Source organism: Odontesthes bonariensis, chromosome 18 (genome assembly GCF_027942865.1).
Source record: "Odontesthes bonariensis isolate fOdoBon6 chromosome 18, fOdoBon6.hap1, whole genome shotgun sequence".
Classification (NCBI taxonomy): domain Eukaryota; kingdom Metazoa; phylum Chordata; class Actinopteri; order Atheriniformes; family Atherinopsidae; genus Odontesthes; species Odontesthes bonariensis.
In genome coordinates this window covers 33,759,551-33,776,429 of record NC_134523.1, presented here as the reverse complement: position 1 = coordinate 33,776,429, position 16,879 = coordinate 33,759,551, and the positions used below count along the sequence as shown (strand labels likewise).

At 40.4% G+C, this 16,879-nt stretch overlaps 1 protein-coding gene across 1 annotated transcript in view; it reads right to left on the bottom strand.

The window, feature by feature from the left end:
* The window catches only part of phf14 (PHD finger protein 14), a 146,854-nt gene that overhangs the window by 34,041 nt on the left and 95,934 nt on the right, over positions 1-16,879 (bottom strand). The window lies entirely within an intron of this gene.

Genomic DNA, 16,879 nt, shown 5'->3' with positions numbered 1-16,879 from the left:
GTTAATGTCAGATAAATGTTCGGTGGGTCTCCTAAGGCTCGACTGATTTTGCTTACTCAGGTGAAGCAATTCAGGTCAAACAACCCCGGGAACACACAACTACACGCCATTGAACAAGACCGTTTATAGCAATGCGTTTTTTGATTGGGAATATTACCTTTCCATTTTTATGGAAGACTGAGAATTCCAAATGCCACTAATCTTTATGATGATTGTTAGCAGTAATTGCTGTTAATCGCATCTCAGAACCTTCAAAGGGTTGATCGATCAACCTGCAACTGCTCACATGGGCTCAACTTTTAGGGTGAAAGGGCTTCTTTCATCAAGAGGTTATGTGTTGCATGTCCTCTCTAACCTTTCTGTTTCATTCTGATATGTTCCCCTTGATAAAATGGACATTTGTGAATTTGGAATCGATCAAACTCCTCCACCGGCAGATGATTAATAAATCAAAATGTGTTTCCGATTCATTGTTTTCTACCTCTGATGTATCTTCTTGTGTTTTTCTACTTGTCTTCAAAAAACCTTCTGTCCTCAGTAATGGAGATTAATAGAGGATGTGGCGACCTCCCTAGCTGTTCCCACTGTTATCAGATTTTAATTGGGGGAATGTGAATCTCTTTCATTGATTCGTGCATAACTGGCTCTAAGTCTTAAGTGTGTGAGTGTTCAGTAGCCACGGGCAGCTTATTGATGAGTGCTCAGTCCTGTTAATGATTAAAAGAAAAGTCACTTCCGTCTTTCTTACACTTACAGGTCAATCTCAACCTCTCAAACAAACCCATGCTTTTAATGTATTAGTTTGGGTCATACAATTCAGTAAAAGTACTAATAAGTACAAGTATAACTACAAGTATTAACATACTGGCATATATCCATCCATCCATTATCTTCCGCTGGTCCGGGGATCGGGTCGCGGGGGCAGCAGCTTGAGCAAAGAGACCCAGACGTCCCTGTCCCCGGCCACTTCCTCCAGCTCTTCTGGGAGGACCCCGAGGCGTTCCCAGGCCAGCCGAGAAACATAGGCTGTGTTCGAAACCGCCTACTACATACTACATACTTGAAAACGGCATACTCATCTATCTGACAGTATGCAGAGCGTTTACACACAGTGCACTTCACTCCTGCCCGAGCCGAAATCAGCCGGCCTGAAAAGCTGATTTCGCTTAAGCTATAAACTCTGTAAATATATAACTTTAGCAACATTTGACACATTTTCAGGCGAGAAAGTAGTCATTTAGACCCCCAAGGTGTTGAAAATCTGACAAAATACCGGCTATTTACAATTTTGTTCCCACGAATTCGCCGCTAGTAAAGCTAGCCGCAGTGAGCAACGCACTTCCGGTTATGCCGTTTTGACTGCTCTCGTCCCGTTAACGGAATTTGACCGTTCAAATGGCGATGGGCGACGTCACGTTACGTTGCATTTTGGGTAGTTTGAGTGTGACAAGTAACCTCATGATGAATACTCAACATTTCGGCGAATCTAGTATGCATCTAGTGTACATCCGGGAACTTAAAAAAGTATGACTAGTAGGAATAGTAGGAGAAGTAGGCGGTTTCGAACACAGCCATAGTCTCTCCAAAGTGTCCTGGGTCTTCCCCGGGGCCTCCTCCCAGTGGGACGGGCCCGGAACACCTCACCGGGGAGGCGTCCAGGAGGCATTCTCACTAGATGCCCGAGCCACCTCATCTGACACCTCTCGATGCGGAGGAGCAGCGGTTCTACTCCGAGCCCCTCCCGGATGACCGAGCTTCTCACCCTATCTCTAAGGGAGAGCCCAGACACCCTGCGGAGGAAACTCATTTCGGCCGCTTGTATTCGCGATCTCGTTCTTTCGGTCACTACCCACAGCTCGTGACCATAGGTGAGGATAGGAACATAGATTGACCGGTAAATCGAGAGCTTCGCCTTCTGACTCAGCTCCTTCTTCACCACGACGGGCCGGTATATATCTAATATATATACTGGCATATATATATTAGATAATAATATACCATTATCAACATCTAGCAAGCAGAAATCACACTTGAACATGAAAACGTTTACCCATCATAATCTTTTAATGGTCTCATCTTATTTTTAGTCTCCACAGGAACGATGTTAGGAGATGTTCCATAAACCCATTTTACTTCTAGTGAACTTCCTTTCTTATCTTTTTCTTTCCTTGCACATATGTATAATTATATTTATGTTGCAATCCATTTTTACTTAAAAAATATTATAACCAATGTTAAAAATAACAACAAAAAAAACGTGAATAACAGATTTGCAGCATTAAAGAAGCTGCTGATTCTTGTCCCTATCCTAAATACAATACAATTAAAATAATCCATTGAGAAATCATTCTAATTTTCAATTCTGTTTCATTTTCTGTAGATAGTCTGGCATAACATTCAGCTCAAAATATAAAATCTACTCTGTCCAAGAAGCTTTCATTGTTGCCAACGTTTGGCTATAATTTCAGAATCCTAAGCACTGGAGCTATACTGGGGTTCAGAGTGTGTGTTGGGGGGATTTGGGGCTGTTTGATGCTATCGGATGGGATGAGTTTTCAGACAAATGCAAGTCAAGAGTCAGAGTGACTTTTATAGTAATGTAATGTGTTTCATATTATTTCAATGTCTGTGAAAACAAATGAGAAATGAGCCTTCCCTGAAATGTTTTCGTTTCAGCTACTGAGTATCGAAACACCTCTCTGGAGATTCTCAGAATCTTTCAAACCCTCTTGTAACCATGGACAACCAAGGACTCTCCGAAAGAAATGCTTAACTAAAAAAGACTTGAGAAACTTGACTGAGCTGAGCCTCCTACCATTCCATCTCTCTAAAATATCATTCAAAATGACAGTTATGTAACTTTCAGATAAAATTGCACCTCTTCTGGGCACATTCAAAACATTTAGTCCAACTGCACTGTTCCCAAGCCGAGCTGTCAGTCATGCTAAATGTTAATAAAATGCTGCTCAAACATGTGTACCATCTTCCCTCACTGGGATTTTTGAAAAGGAAGCTACATATTCTGTATGTTAGGAGGGAAATGGGGGCAGATCACTACGTTTTTTAGGTCTTTGCTAGTTAGCCAAGCAGTGATGGAGCATCATCTTGTGTGAATATCATGGCTGTTTTAAACTTTTTTTTTTATGTTAATCTCGCAGGCTTCTTGAATATGCAAATATACAACTCGCTCATCCTCCATAATAACAGCTCATACCAGCATTGCTCCTGTGCCCTGCTGGTGCCTGACTGAGGTGGTGCCCCATGGCCATTAGTAATCCAGCATGGGTCTGTCCATGCGCTGCATTCAGAGTGATTCTCGTTTCGTCTCTCTGTAAAAGCTTTAAGAAGCTGGTGTCTCTGAGCACTCCATTTGTGGGTTGCTCTTCTGAAAAAAAAAACTGACAGTAATGACACTTTCATCAGAATGTTTCTCTTCTCTTTATATGCAGCTTTTCTTTTCCATGCCATTTTTTTCTTTTGATAATTTGTGTTTTTCATTGCAAAGAAAATTCATTCCAAACGTCAGGGAGGAAGTTCTCCGCAAAATAGACTTAAAAAACATTTGTTGGTCACACTGATCTCATATCAGCAACAGGACAACTTTCATCAGAGCATTTGTGTGCAGATATCAGAAATACAGCTCACCTGTTATGTTGGTGATCAATGAGGACTGACTTTCCCTTTATTTTGGCAGTGCGTTACTGCTCTCAAATTATAGCTGGACGGCATTCATGTTGTCACTTTTTGGGTCACATCTGCCATAATATTTTTTGAAAAGTATTTATTGTCATAATGCATGTGTTTTAAAATGATGGGTTTAACTCCTGTAACATTTTGAGATGTTTTTATGATGTAAATTGTTTCTCAAATAAAATGTATCATCACTATTATAATTATTATTATTAAAATGATTGAGTCGGCAGCTGCTGCAAAGGTTCCAAGGTTGTAAAACACTATAATTATGGACACCTAATATAAGGTTAGAATTAGGGCTGGGCGAGTTAACTCATAATTATCGCGGTAACTCGTTAATTATTTAACGCTGATAAATATTTTATCGTACATTAACGCAGGTTGTATTTTTTTTCTTTTTTTTTTTAAATTTTAAATTAAAAAAAATATATTATGTTTAATGAAACATTTTCCAGCTCTCACTGGAGCGGTTCGCAGCCGAGTGTGAAGCAGCTGGGATGAGAATCAGCACCTCCAAGTCTGAGACCATGGTCTTCGGCCGGAAAAGGGTGGAATGCCCTCTCCGGGTCGGGAATGAGATCCTTCCCCAAGTGGAGGAGTTCAAGTATCTCGGGGTCTTGTTCACGAGTGAGGGACGAATGGAGCAGGAGATTGACAGATGGATCGGTGCGGCGTCTGCAGTGATGCGGGCTCTGCACCGGCCCGTCGTGGTGAAGAAGGAGCTGAGCCAGAAGGCCAAGCTCTCGATTTACCGCTCAGTCTATGTTCCTACCCTCACCTATGGTCACGAGCTGTGGGTAGTGACCGAAAGAACGAGATCGCGAATACAAGCGGCCTAAATGAGTTTCCTCCGCAGGGTGTCTGGGCTCTCCCTTAGAGATAGGGTGAGAAGCTCGGTCATCCGGGAGGGGCTCGGAGTAGAACCGCTGCTCCTCCGCATTTTGTAAAAGTCTGTTGCTCAAAGGCTTTTATTTTGTAAAAGTCTGTTGCTGTCTGCTGCTGAACCGGAAAAGAAAGTAATCGGCGGATCCACCAAACATGGAGAAGGGTACGGAACTTTTACTCGGCCATTTTCATTTTAAAGTTCTTCCAGACGGCGGAGTCGACAGAACCAAAGTCATCTGTAAACACTGCCAAGTTGAATTGTCTTCTCAGCGTAGTAGTTCCAGTCTAAAATATCACTTAAAGGCAAAACACACAACTGATAGCAGCAAGTCATTCAAGGAAACAGACAGTGGAGCGAGGCTTCTACATAAAAACTACAGAAAGATGCTGATGTTAAAAGTGTGTTTGCACAACAAATGTTATGGCACTTTCATTCATATGGCAGCACATTTAAAATAAAACTAAATGCTAAAAGCTATACGCTACTTTTGGATTCTGCGTACAAATGTGATTAATCAGGGAAATCATGTGATTAATTAGATTAAAGATTTTAATCGTTGCCCAGCCCTAGTTATAATAAAGTACGTTATATATTTGAATCTTTACCATCCCTCTCTACATGAATACATATAATATGATAAATACATTCAATAATCAATCAAATTGATGTTGTGTAGCAGGAAAGTTTGAACAGCGATAAAGAAATAAAAGTGTGTGTGCAGAGGAGCTACATGAGGGTGCAGCATGATAACCGCAGAACAGAGCTTCCACAGTAAAGGCACACAGCAAAAAGACATAGAATGAAAGCCGCTTTGCTGCTATGACTCTTCCAAGTTTCTCGCCAAGATCCCAGATCTCAGCAGTGAACTTGATGACACGTCACTAGAATGATGGCCCACAATCTAATAAACCAGAAAACCAGATTTACCTCGAAAACAACCAGTAACACACCGGTGTCTCTGTTTTCAGTCAGATTAACAAATCTCTAGTAAACACTATATTATTGATGCCTTCTGGCACAAAACAAAAAAATACCCGTGAAATACGTGTAATAATACAGTGTTGTATTTACAAAATATGCACGGTAGATTTAGTAAAACCAGAGTTAAAATTTAATTGGCATAGATAATGGGCATCTTATGAGTTGTAGGGGCATAACCTAACAGCTGCTGCACATTAGCAGGAAGATGCCACGGCAGGTGCATCTCTCACCTCCTCTCCGTGTCTCACACACACAAACATGTCGGGCATGCGATAGGCTGAGCAGGCATATCTGCCTGGGAAATGGTGGGAATTGAAAGTGCCCTCCAGCCACCTCGTGAATGGAAGACAAATGACCAAAGTGTGTGTGCCGCACTAATGAGCACATTCCTATTGTTGAGCACAAACTGCCAATTGATTTGACATGAATCTTCCACCAAGGCAAAAAGTAAAGATCAAAGTCTTCTGTTTCTCTGCTGGAGATCCTTGAATGCCTTCCAAAATCACAGGAGGGCTCTTTTTATTTAGCAAGACTATAATGCCTGCGCTCAGGCTTCCCTTTTCACTCTGTATCTGTCATGTATCTGCATTAAAGCACTGCTTACTGATGCAGACACAGTGGGATGGTGTGTATTTATGGTTTTTAAAGAGGTACATTTAAGCAAAATTTCACACTCAGACAGTTCATCCCATTGACAGTGAATAATGACGAACAAAACCAGAGTCTACTGTAAGCATACAGCATACTCTAATGGCGTGTTTCCACTATATAGTCCGGTACGGGTCGGTTCGGAACGGTTTGCTTATTTCAGTGTTTCCACCACCACGAAAGCGTACCGGTCCCATGGAACCCGTTACCATGGCTGTGTTCGAAACCGCCTACTTCTCCTACTACTCCCATTACTCCTACTAACTTTAACTTTTTTTAAGTTCCCGGATGCACACTAGATTCGCCAAAATGTTGAGTATGCATCATGAGGTTACTACTCATACTCAAACTACCCAAGATGCAACATAACGTGACGTCGCCGGTCGTCATTTCCTGTCAAAACGGCAGTTTCAAGCTAGCTACAACGAGGGTAGGCTCCTTTCCTGTTTTCAAAACAAAAGCACCAATTGTATCGTAATGGCTTTCCCTATGATAAAAGGCAACGGGTATTTTATTTTGTGAAAATAACCGGAAGTGCGTTGCTCACTTCGGCTAGCTTTAGTAACGCCGAATTCGTGGGAACAAAATTTTAAATAGCTGGTATTTTGTCAGATTTTCAACACGTTGGGGATCTAAACGACTACTTTCTCACCTGAAAATGTTTCAAATGTTGCTCAAGTTTACAGAGTTTAGAGCTTAAGGGAAATCAGCTTCAGGCCGGCTGATTTCAGCTCGGGCAGGAGCGAAATGCATTGTGGGTAAACGCTCTGCATACTGTCTGATCGAATGAGTATGCAGTATGGAAGTATGCCGTTTGCAAGTATGTAGTATGTAGTAGGCGGTTTCGAACACAGCCCATGTCTGTAACCCTTCTGCTTGGGGTACCTGGCACACAGGACCGGTTCCAGGCTCTGCTCTCCGGTGTTGGTGAGGAGGCTGTGGAGCGGGAGCTCGATGGCGCTGTGCCAAACCAAAAAGTTTTCCAGCTGATTGCTGCAAAAATGTCAGAGAGTGGTTTCAACCGGACCGCGAGCCAGTGTGGCATTAAGCTGAAGAAGCTTGGAAGTGGTTCCAAATTATGGATGTTATTTGTTATTTGCTGTTATTTGCTATTTACGCTTCGGCACGCACTCCGCCCACCCCTGAGGGTCCCCTGTGTACAGTGGGAACGCAAAGCTGACCCCAAAGCGACCCGACCCGTACCGGACTGCATAGTGGAAACGAGGCTTTTAGTAAAGAAATAATAGAAAACATACAGTGTAAAATACAGTACATGCATATACTGTAAGGGCTTCAGAATGGGTGGGCAGGTGGGCGGTCAGACTGTGGAAATGAAATGCATGGCTGATGGAGCTGAAATTAGAAGACTGGCCATTGTAGAATATCATATTTATTGATTTGAAAAATCTATCAGGTTTTTTGCCCTTCCAAACTGTGAAGCACAGTCCAGTGAACTTTGCCGTGTCATCTTCCAATCATAGCGCATTCCAAACCTTCCCCATACTGTTTTTGGATTGATCTGAATTTGAACTAATCCCTCCTGGTATTACAGCTCTCAAATGAATTTGAACATTTTTTAAACGTTTTTTGTTTTAGCCTAAGGATGTCCTCTTGTACATCCAATGATCACATTTCACCACGTGTTGTAGGTTTAGAGCAACAGTTTCCAAAAGCATTTGCTACATGTGGAAGAATTTTTATCCACAAACTGCCAGTCCACAAAACAGATTCTGAATCAACATGTCCATTAACATTTGAGCCTTGATAATTTGAGAACCCATAAAACCAAACTCAGTCAGCACTTTAACAGAGCATTCATTTCCATATCTATAATTTAACTTCTTTCTTTTTTGGTTTCTTTGTTTTACTTTGTTCAGTTCTATATCCAGCTCACTCGGAAAGGTTTTCGGAAGACATTTGTTTGTTCATTCACTGAACACCTACACCTACACCTTCTTTGTTTGGAACTCTAAATGGCTAAATACATTTTTTCCATAGAAGTAGATTTGACATTTAAAAGGACTAGAGAAAAGTGTGATTTGCTGGTGGCACTAGAGGAAAATTCAGTGGGTTCTCATCTGATGAGAATAGACGTCTTTGCAAAAATAAGAAAGCCATCCAGCAGTAGGGATGGGAGTTGAGAACCGGTTCCCAGTGTTTCAATTCCTTGGAATCGTTTGGCAATTTTGCAAACGATTCCCTTATCGATTCCAGTGGGCGCGAATGACATCACCACGCAACGTTGCGTGGCGAGTCCAGTGCAGCCAGCAGCCAACAGTAAACATGGCGCTCGTACAAACGTACAAACGCTCGAACGTTTGGATACACATCCCTAAAAAAGACGACAACAGGGCAACTTGCAAAGTGAATATTTCACCAAAGGGAGGAAATACTACCAACATGCAATAACTATGAATGAATGATTAACGTCGGTGAATCTGAACCCAGCAACGTTAGCAACGTTAGCATGTCCTCGGCTAACACTGCAGGTAACTAACTAACTAACAAACACTGCCTATCATGTTAGCGCCATTTGCCTCATTGTAAAACCTGCTGTTAGTAACGGTTAAGGTTAAATGAATGCCTTCTCAGGCATTACATTTAGATGAAATCATGAGAGACAGAGCCTGACTGGCTCAGAGCCAGAGGCTGGTGGTACTACCCCCAGTTCATGTCTACCTCCAGCTTCTCCTTTCACCAGAGCAGGGAAGAGTTAAATTACCCAGGCCAGGATAGACCAATGTGGACCTCACCGTTGTTGGGTTTGTGAGGTCATGACTCGTGTTACTTCTAAACTAAACAAAGTTGATGCTAATCGACCGGTTTGTTGTCCTTTTTCTCCAAATGAGAATCGATAATGGAACCGATAAAGAACCGAATCGTTAAGCAGAATCGAAAATGGAATTGGAATCGTAAAAATCTTATCAATTCCCATCCCTATCCAGCAGACTACAACTTGATATATTCCACTCAGGACAACAATGGTGGACCTTTGGTGGTATCTTCATATGGTTAAAGCAACACTGGAGAAACTTTTTAACCATAAGACTATGTGCTTCTGACCTTCTGAGCTACATGGACCTTTGTTGAGATACTGCAGTTCATAACTTTGGTTTCCTGGCCGGCATGACGACATTTAGCAACAGGGTACCACGTCACACACCAATATCTAGATAACAACACACAAAAGTTGGGGAGGAAAAACACACCATTGTCACTACAAATACAGTTCAAAAGAAAAAAAAAAATCGAACTATGTGGCAGATGCAGAGACCCAAGAAAATGCTATGGGAGGATGTGAAGAAGAAGAGATAAAGTGTGTAAGCAAAACATGGCATTAAACTTCAGATTGGATTTTACTGCTGGGTGGAGCTCAGAAGAAAAATGACAGATGCAGAGTTAGCTTCAGTGTTGCTATCTGTCAAACTGATTAGCTCTGTTGTGTTGGCTTTGATTGGCTTAGATCTGTTGGTCAAGTTGCCGATCTGAGGGTTTGAATTAATGAAGAGAGTACGATCAGGATTATTCTGCTCTGTGTAGGCTGTCAATTGGAGGGAATTAAAGCTGTGGTTGATTCCTTGGTAAAAAAAATAATGAAACATGTTTTTATAGTCCAGACATTTACTCAAGTGCTCCTCATCATGAGGGGAAATAACCAGCTAGGGCTGAAATGATTCCTTAAAGGTAGGGTAGGAGATCCTGGATTTTGAGTCCAGCAAAGCTGCATTTTGAAAAAACACAGGTAAAAAGTCCCAACCCTTTTCTTCAGACTTCCCCCCGAAGCCACGCCTCTAGAGTACATGAACGCGCAATGCTTGTTCACAAGCACAAAGGTGCACGAGCGCTGTTCTGACAGCAAGCATCGATTGGTTTGGCTAACTTTTGCTAACTTTTTCTCATGGCGGATTCACAGGTAAGAAAATACCTTTCAACATCATAATGAACCGTTTAATAATGCTAGGTGCTAGCCAAGCTGGCTCTAGTTTAGCTTCCTGCCAAGCTTCTGGACGCGTAATTCGATCACGGAGCAGGGTACGTGCACAGGGGGAAGGAGGGGGAGGGAGGAGCAGATTGCAGTTTGATAGACGCATCAGAATCCAATCATTGCTAACGGTCCGTTCAGTATGATTGGATAGTGTTTTTCCTAGATTGTACGTTCTAGAGGCCACTAAAACTTTTCATATTTGTGTCAAAACTTTTAATTAATTGGTTGCAATGGGGGTGTGAAGAGTATTTCAAGCAATATGTAAATAAAAATGCTCCAGAAAAAGAACCCCTACCCAACCTTTAAGTAACTCCAATAACTTGATTACAAAAATCTTTCATGCAAATCATTTGCTTCATTGCGTCATTTAATTCACATTCACAAAATATGTTCTACTCAGTGGTCACCCTGTTTCACATGGACAACTATTATTATCACACAACGTGCATAAATAAAGTTTGTTACAAACTGCATTTGTAACAAACTTTATTTGAAGGAGGAAACTAATGCGAGAAAAAGAGGAAAATTTCTCAAGTTTGGGACCATTTTAAATAAAAGAAAGTCAAAAATACTGTACAGTGTGTCCATTGCAAAACTGAACTAGCTTACCACAATAGCTCCAGCATCTCAGCAGAAAGCAGCCAGTTCACATATCGAACCGAACCGAACAGAACGGAACAAACACCAGGTAGGTTTGTTAGTTGAGAAGGACTCTAGTACAGAACAAAAGTAAGCTGAGACTTGGTCTGGTTGGTATAGCTACTTTTTCATTTTTGTCCTACATTTAAAAAAACCAAACAAACTTGTATTTATTAGGGCTGTAGCGATACACTAATCTCACGATACGATACACGATATTCAGCCAACGATTCGAAACGATACGATTCGATACACTTCCATCATTTTCTGGGGGAAAAAAAAGGGACAGTATGATTGGACTGGTGGTCCAATCAGTACCTTAATGTTCTGTGTTTTCACCAATTGTAACGTCTAACTTTTCAATAAAGTTTGCTTTAAAAGAAAAAATGAAATTAAAAAAAAGGGTTATTTTGATTTTTAAAGCGATACTCGCGGCTGAAAAATCGATACTTTATTGGGAAACGAAATATCGATAAATATCGCAGTATCGATAAAATTGCTCAGCTCTAGTATTTATCGGAAGAAAGAACTACCCCACTGGCGTAAGCACTCATCTTCTCAGTGCAATAACATGACATTTATATTTCTATTCCTTTGCGAAATTGATAACTCTGTGCAATGCTCATGCACCTTATCAGAGACTGCTGGTTAAGGTGTAGAGTTAACTGCTGTTATTCCACTCTCTGTTTCTGATTCACTGTGTTGTCTGATAACAGACAATAAAACAGAAAATAAGTGGCTTTATTGGGATTCCGTCTGCATCAAAATAGAGTAAATGAAAGCAAAGACAGTGGGCGAGAAGCAAAGAGATAACTGCCAACAAGCTTTGCATGAGCTAAAAAGCAAATAATAGTACTGTTTTTGTACTGTTATTAATATCAGAATGATAAATGGTTTTTTGGCCATTTCACACAGCTCTTATTGTGGCTACATGTAAAAGCTAGTTCTTAGTGTGACATTTTTTCTCACTTAAATAGTTAGTATTGTAAAAGTATTTCTTTTCCGATTTCTAAATCGATCAATGGAATAATCAATAGATTACTTAAATAATCGTTAGCTGCAGCCCGATACTCAGCAGCATGTTCATCCGTGTTATTATGTCATTCATTAGGAATTGAAGCGAAAGTTTGAACCTTATCGTTATCGTCCCTGCCTCACAGGTGAAGCTTCAAAAAGGTCAATCAGACAGAGCAAACTGTACAATGGTTGACTTAGAACATTTTAATCTTTACTTTTGTCTTTTTGTTAGCATATTTGTACATCACATATATTATTGAATATAATAATTAGAGCTGGGCAACGATTAAAATTTTCAATCAAATTAATCACATGATTTCCCTGATTAATCATGATTAATCACGTTTGTACGCAAAATCCAAAAATGAATTCAAAACTATATAAAAGTGTATAGCTTTTAGCATTTAGTTTTATTTTAAATGTGCTGCCATATGAATGAAAGTGCCATAACATTTGTTGTGCAAACACACTTTTAACATCAGCATCTTTCTGTAGTTTTTATGTAGAAGCCTCGCTCCACTGTCTGTTTCCTTGAATGACTTGCTGCTATCAGTTGTGTGTTTTGCCTTTAAGTGATATTTTAGACTGGAACTACTACGCTGAGAAGACAATTCAACTTGGCTGTAAATGCAGGAGTTTTTTTTAAATTTATTTTGAAATACGTGCTTTTATGTTGAAACAAGTAAAACAGGAAGTAGCGCCGGTTAGCTCCGTGAGCTTCATAGCTCACGGAGCTCCGAGGAGCACTTATAACGGTGATGTTTATTTTTATTTTAATGCGTTAATGCGCGATAAAATATTTATCGGCATTAAATAATTAACAAGTTAACGCGATAATAACGAGTTAACTCGCACAGCCCTAATAATAATATGCATTTATTTTGGTAAGGTCCTGTAACATTACCCTACCCTGTCTCCTGACAGTTTTGATAGCCGCTGGAGTTGTCTTCTGTCAGCTGCTAAAGCATGACAATAAAATCAAATTGTGCATATGCAGGACTCAGATGGAAGTCAACAGTGGCATTAAAGCCCTCAACTGTAGGGGGAGCCAAAGAGCAAAAGATAGCTAAATTCGTGGGAGACGCTTTAAAATACAAATGTATGCAACCACGATGGCTCCGCTCCACTTAGCATCTCCTCTTAACCTAAAGTGAATTTTCTGCTTGAAGTGGCTTTTGTGATAAGCACAATGAGAGGCATAAAAACACCCATCCAGAAATCTAACGGTGAAAGCGCAGAAACATCAGCAATGTTTGGGCCATTCTTTGGCTGATCTACATTATTACATTACATTACATTACACTTAGCTGACGCTTTTTATCCAAAGCGACTTACAGCTATTTAGATACAGGGTATTGGTTACAGCCCCTGGAGCAATGTGGGGTTAGGTGCCTTGCTCAAGGGCACTTCAGCCATGGATAGAGGTGTAGGGAGAGGTAATGGCGGGATTTGAACTTGCAACCCTCTTAAGTCCACCTCCCTAACCACTAGGCCACGGCTGCTCCCCATTATGGAGCGAGCGTTGTTCTCAGTCCCCTCATGTCACAGTCTGTGGCTACCACCAGCCTTTATCTGCTCCCAGCAATGCCCTTACACACCCAGGCACAGCAAGGTCCCTGATGTTATCAAAGCAATTTGGCCACGCTTTAATCATTGGAAAAATTGAGCAGTCCCCCCCTCCTACCTCGTACTTTGGAGGCAGACTAAATCCAATCACTCATAAGAGAGGTTATTGATTGATGTAATCTTATTTGAGGTGAGGTGGTGGAGGGGACATGACAGATTGCATTTGTCTGCTACATGTGTTCATCTCAGTTGGAAATTCATGTTGTCTTTCATCTGTTGTTTAATCTCTGTGTGAAGTTCTCACGTCCTCCCCTCCCCTCCCCTCCCCTCCCCGCCGAGCATCGCTGGTGTCCCACAAATCTAAGTTGGCTCCATTTGATCTCAGCCACCTTTTAGAAATAGTTGTCACGTTCCTGCCCTCCTCTCATAATGTCTCATCGCCTGAGGGGCCACAGAAAGCCTCCATGCATTCACAGAGCCTGTGGACGTTTCGCTGATGTGTCACTGCAACTAAATCAAATCACACTAATCCTGACTTTGACAACAGCATATTGAACTCAGTCTGCTAGACTGTGCTGAACACCGTGTCCAACTATGAACTCTTAAGACTAACAACAACGGTTTAAGCTGAGAGATTGTTGAGGCAGGGGAAAGAAATAATTCCTACAAAAAAAGATTTACAACTAATAAAGTCAGAAAAAAGATGAATGAATAATAAATATTTCACATATTTGTACATTCTACATAGACTTTCACATATAAGGATGAATCTACTATCTACTAACAGTACAATGATCTAATTCACATCTAGAGTATTATGTGAAGTCAGACAACAGAAATGATAATAATATATTAAATATTTAGTATATATATTCATATATTTTCCTCTTTAAGGATTCTTGTTTTTCATAAAGTTTTGTGTAAATATATTTTGAAGAGAATATTTGTCCTTTTCACACCAAGCCTTTGTTAATTGTTACTGGTGGTAAAGTGGTTTTCCCAGCCCGCAAAGCAAACTGTATTTTAATTGCATTAAAAAAAAACAAGACAAATACAATTGAAGCAAACCAATTAAACTTTGTTGAACCTGGACCCACCCCTGTTCCAGAGGTCAAATTGTGATAATTATGCTATAATGTTCAGGGCTGATATATGTACAAGTGAAACAACCTATAATAATTTCTCATGTGTCTATGCATGAAATCTGCACAATATCTTTTAATTTATCTTGACTGTTGCTTGTTTTTAAATTAATTTAAATTATTTTATTTGTTTCTCTTTATATTATTTTATGTATTTTAATGCTTCTTCCACTCCCTGCTGCAATGCTTTTATTTTATGTAAAGTACTTTGAACTGTTTGTACATGAAATGTGCTATATAAATAAATTTGATTTGGTTTGATTGATGCCTCAACTTATTTCATTTGTGAAGCAACAACTGCTGTAAGTAGCTTTATGCAACTACCAGTTCACTAGGCTTGCCCACATCACATTGGGACTGGCCATATATATATATATATATATATGAGAAACGTGTTTTCATTCTATGGCACGGCATCAATCTTAAAACTTTGACACATAAAAATATGGAACATACATGTCATATGCATGCACAGAACTGTGTGCTCAAGGAGAAAATCATTCTTGGGACCGTTTCTGGTCTGTGAGCATCCATAAATGATCCAAAAACACAAAACTCTCTCCGTGAGATGATGTTTTTACTGTGTGCTACCATGAATATAGGGCTGACACCAGCCCAAGCTGACTCTCCCAACTCTCTCCCGACTTATAAACTCTCTTGTCAATTTGACTCTTGAGTTAGAAAAGAGACAGGTGAGTAGTACAATTACAAAGCTCAACAGGGAAAAATGTAGTAAAATAAAACACAGCCGATACTGCTAACATTAAATCTACAGCTTACATAGCCACAAACTGGACTTTCTGGACTGGAGGGTGGAACAAAAATATGCTATTACAGGAGCAAGGACACCAGTCACTGTCAAAAAACCCCAACAAAAATCAAGGAAGTGTGAAAAAACACTACATTACTATTGACATTTAGATTGACACGGCTATATGCTTTTTCACAAAATTGTGCAAGAATGATTCTTTGATATGATTTCTAAAACCTTTCTAAGAAAAAGTTTATATACTGTATATATACAGTATGTGTGTGTGTGTGTGTGTGTGTGTATAACACTTTTTAGAATAGATGAGTGACTGAGTGTTTCAGCAAATTAGGCCCTTTTGGCCCTTAGGAAAACAATAAAAAAAAAAAAACAACTGAACCTCTGGTTAAAAAAGTATCTAAACTCACCTTACGCTGAACAGCTGTTTGACAATAGATAAACAAATAAAAAAAATGAATGTGTGACCCGTGTGAGTGCTGATTATTAGGCGTAATTATGCATATGGGCCAAAACTGTTCATGTGATAATTGTTTTCTAAATGTGCATTTTACTCTATGTGCATTTGTATATGTGCGCGTCGGTTAAAAGATTATTTTAACAACATAGCTCTAACGCTGCATTGTATATCAGGGAGATTTTGTGCTTACTTTCATCTTCTCTTGAGCATTTTGTGTTGCTTTGTTTTTAAAACGAGCCGAATCCCTGAAATGAAGCGCTGAGCTCGGTCATTCTTAACAACAGTTAAACTACGGAACGATATTGGTGACGGTTGCTCCCCAACGCAGTACCCAGTCATACGTCCATGTATTGACGGGGGTTTGTGGCCTCAAAAATGTCTGCTCCCTAGAAGAGCCCCTGATGTCTGGCCCGAGTGGCTGAAACAAGGCAGTGAATTTATCACAAGTGGGCAATGCAATTACCCTGGGAGTAACCACGTGACAGAAATCAATGTGACACAAAGCACTAAGCCATTGACTCTCATCCATGACAAAGTGCACCACAGTAAGGAGTGGATTATTGGACATTGTGAACCTCCTCCTTTTTGATCTACTGTTGGGTCACCGCAACATTATAAAAGAGCAATTGTTTTACAAGACGGGGAAGTAATGAATGGACTGCTGAAGTCGCACCTATGGATAAAGCCAAGTAAGACGGACTACTTTTAATAGCTTATCCGGACAACTTCTTCACAGCTATAGGTGGGACAGAAGGTGCTGTCTTCAGAGGTTTTCCAGTAGGGGGCCCCAGTAAACTGGGTACCACACCAAAAAAAGAGCTGATTTTAACAGCACATATGCACCCCCATCCCCACCCCAAGGGACAAACTCAAGCTTTATGGCATTGGACCAGCCGGGAAATCTCACAGATCAGCGTGATCCACACTACAACTCCACATAAAACACACATGTTAAGAGGTAATCAATTAAGCTACAATAGTTTTCCGTTCATGCTCATGATGTATTGATAAAAAGTGAAAAAAAAAAAAAGAGGTTGGGCACAGCATTACTAAAAAAGGGATAAGGGAAAAAAAAGTTACGGAGGGAAAAGCGTGA